Source organism: Megalopta genalis, unplaced genomic scaffold, assembly GCF_051020955.1.
Source record: "Megalopta genalis isolate 19385.01 unplaced genomic scaffold, iyMegGena1_principal scaffold0271, whole genome shotgun sequence".
Taxonomy (NCBI): domain Eukaryota; kingdom Metazoa; phylum Arthropoda; class Insecta; order Hymenoptera; family Halictidae; genus Megalopta; species Megalopta genalis.
In genome coordinates, this window is record NW_027476340.1 from 1 (window position 1) to 4,069 (window position 4,069).

A 4,069-nucleotide genomic window follows, 5' to 3' on the forward strand; every position below is an offset into this window, starting at 1 on the left:
ATTTGAAGCTAAGCCTTCTTCTTGGCATTGATTTGAAGCTTAATCATGTATTTCGCTTGGATTTGAAGCTAAATCATGTGTTTCGCATGGACTTAAAGCTAACACGTTTGTTTCGCATGCAGTTGAACCTAAATCATGTATATCACAAGTATTTCAAGCTAAACCATTTGATTCCCATGGATTCGAAAATCAGTCTTCTATTTCGCAATGATTTGATGCTAAATCATGTGTTTCTCATGGATTTGAAGCTAACTCGTTTGTATCGCATGGATTTATAACTAACTCGTTTGTTTCGCATGCTCTTGAAGCTAAATCTAGTATATCACAAGTATTTGAAGCTAAACCATTTGTTTCGCATGGATTCGAAAATCAGTCTTCTATTTCGCAATGATTTGATGCTAAATCATGTGTTTCTCATGGATTTGAAGCTAACTCGTTTGTTTCGCATGGATTTGAAGCTAACTCGTTTGTTTCGCATGCAGTTGAAGCAAAATCATGTATATCACAAGTATTAGAAGCTAAACCATTTGACTCGCATGGATTTGAAGCTATGCGTTCTACTTCGCATTGATTTGAAGCTTAATCATGTATTTCGCTTGGATTTGAAGCTAAATCATGTTTCGCATGGACTTAAAGCTAACACGTTTGTTTCGCATGCAGTTGAACCTAAATCATCTATATCACAAGTATTTGAAGCTAAACCATTTGTTTCGCATGGATTTGAAAGTCAGCCTTCTATTTCGCATTGATTTGAAGCTAAATCATGAGTTTCGCATGGATTTGAAGCTAACTCGTTTGTTTCGCATGGATTTGAAGCTAACTCGTTTGTTTCGCATGCAGTTGAAGCAAAATCATGTATATCACAAGTATTAGAAGCTAAACCATTTGATTCGCATGGATTTGAAGCTAAGCGTTCTACTTCGCATTGATTTGAAGCTCAATCATGTATTTGCTTGGATTTGAAGCTAAATCATGAGTTTCGCATGGACTTAAAGCTAACACGTTTGTTTCGCATGCAGTTGAACCTAAATCATGTATATCACAAGTATTTGAAGCTAAACCATTTGATTCCCATGGATTTGGAGCTAAACCTACTACTTCGCATTGATTTGGAGCTAAACCATGTGTTTTGCATGGATTTAAAGATAACACGATTGTTTCGCATGCAGTTGAAGCTAAATCATGTATATCACAAGTATTTGAAGCTAAACCATTTGTTTCGCATGGATTCGAAGATCAGCCTTCCACTTCGCATTGATTTGAAGCTAAATCAACTGTTTCGCTTGGATTTGAAGTTAACTCGTTAGTTTCGCATGCAGTTGAAGCTAAATCATGTATATCACAAGTATTTGAAGCTAAACCATTTGATTCTCACGGATTTGGAGCTAAGCCTTCTACTTCGCATTGATTTGGAGCTAAATCATGTGTTTCGCATGGACTTAAAGCTAACACGTTTGTTTCGCATGCAGTTGAACCTAAATCATGTATATCACAAGTATTTGAAGCTAAACCATTTGATTCCCATGGATTTGGAGCTAAACCTACTACTTCGTATTGATTTGGAGCTAAATCATGTGTTTCGCATGGATTTGAAGCTAAATCATGTGGTTCGCATGGACTTAAAGCTAACACGTTTGTTTCGCATGCAGTTGAACCTAAATCATGTATATCACAAGTATTAGAAGCTAAACCATTTGACTCGCATGGATTTGAAGCTAAGCGTTCTACTTCGCATTGATTTGAAGCTTAATCATGTATTTCGCCTGGATTTGAAGCTAAATCATGTTTCGCATGGACTTAAAGCTAACACGTTTGTTTCGCATGCAGTTGAACCTAAATCATGTATATCACAAGCATTTGAAGCTAAACCATTTGTTTCGCATGGATTCGAAAATCAGCCTTCTATTTCGCATTGATTTGAAGCTAAATCATGAGTTTCGCATGGATTTGAAGCTAACTCGTTTGTTTCGCATGGATTTGAAGCTAACTCGTTTGTTTCGCATGCAGTTGAAGCAAAATCATGTATATCACAAGTATTAGAAGCTAAACCATTTGATTCGCATGGATTTGAAGCTAAGCGTTCTACTTCGCATTGATTTGAAGCTTAATCATGTATTTGCTTGGATTTGAAGCTAAATCATGTGTTTCGCATGGACTTAAAGCTAACACGTTTGTTTCGCATGCAGTTGAACCTAAATCATGTATATCACAAGTATTTGAAGCTAAACCATTTGTTTTGCGTGGTTTCGAAAATCAGCCTTCTATTTCGCATTGATTTGAATCTAAATCATGAGTTTCGCATGGATTTGAAGCTAACTCGTTTGTTTCGCATGGATTCGAAGCTAACTCGTTTGTTTCGCATGCAGTTGAAGCAAAATCATGTATATCACAAGTATTAGAAGCTAAACCATTTGATTCGCATGGATTTGAAGCTAAGCGTTCTACTTCGCATTGATTTGAAGCTTAATCATGTATTTTGTTTGGATTTGAAGCTAAATCATGTTTCGCATGGACTTAAAGCTAACACGTTTGTTTCGCATGTAGTTGAACCTAAATCATGTATATCACAAGTATTTGAAGCTAAACCATTTGTTTCGCATGGATTCGAAAGTCAGCCTTCTATTTCGCATTGATTTGAAGAGAAATCATGAGTTTCGCATGGACTTAAAGCTAACACGTTTGTTTCGCATGCAGTTGAACCTAAATCATGTATATCACAAGTATTTGAAGCTAAACCATTTGATTCCCATGGATTTGGAGCTAAACCTACTACTTCGCATTGATTTGGAGCTAAACCATGTGTTTTGCATGGATTTAAAGCTAACACGTTTGCTTCGCATGCAGATGAAGCTAAATCATGTATATCACAAGTATTTGTAGCTAAATCATTTGTTTCGCATGGATTCGAAAATCAGCCTTCTATTTCGCATTGATTTGAAGCTAAACCATTAGTTTCGCATGGATTTGAAGCTAACTCGTTTGTTTCGCATGGATTTGAAGCTAACTCGTTTGTTTCGCATGCATTTGAAGCAAAATCATGTATATCACAAGTATTTGAAGCTAAACCATTTGTTTTGCGTGGTTTCGAAAATCAGCCTTCTATTTCGCATTGATTTGAATCTAAATCATGAGTTTCGCATGGATTTGAAGTTAACTCGTTTGTTTCGCATGCAGTTGAAGAAAAATCATGTATATCACAAGTATTAGAAGCTGAACCATTTGATTCGCATGGATTTGAAGCTAAGCCTTCTTCTTGGCATTAATTTGAAGCTTAATCATGTATTTCGCTTGGATTTGAAGCTAAATCATGTGTTTCGCATGGACTTAAAGCTAACACGTTTGTTTCGCATGCAGTTGAACCTAAATCATGTATATCACAAGTATTTGAAGCTAAACCATTTGATTCCCATGGATTTGGAGCTAAACCTACTACTTCGCATTGATTTGGAGCTAAATCATGTGTTTCGCATGGATTTGAAGCTAAATCATGTGGTTCGCATGGACTTAAAGCTAACACGTTTGTTTCGCATGCAGTTGAACCTAAATCATGTATATCACAAGTATTTGAAGCTAAACCATTTGTTTCGCATGGATTCGAAAATCAGTCTTCTATTTCGCAATGATTTGATGCTAAATCATGTGTTTCTCATGGATTTGAAGCTAACTCGTTTCTATCGCATGGATTTATAACTAACTCGTTTGTTTCGCATGCTCTTGAAGCTAAATCTAGTATATCACAAGTATTTGAAGCTAAACCATTTGTTTCGCATGGATTCGAAAATCAGTCTTCTATTTCGCATTGATTTGAATCTAAATCATGAGTTTCGCATGGATTTGAAGCTAACTCGTTTGTTTCGCATGCAGTTGAAGCAAAATCATGTATATCACAAGTATTAGAAGCTAAACCATTTGACTCGCATGGATTTGAAGCTAAGCGTTCTACTTCGCATTGATTTGAAGCTTAATCATGTATTTCGCTTGGATTTGAAGCTAAATCATGTTTCGCATGGACTTAAAGCTAACACGTTTGTTTCGCATGCAGTTGAACCTAAATCATCTATATCACAAG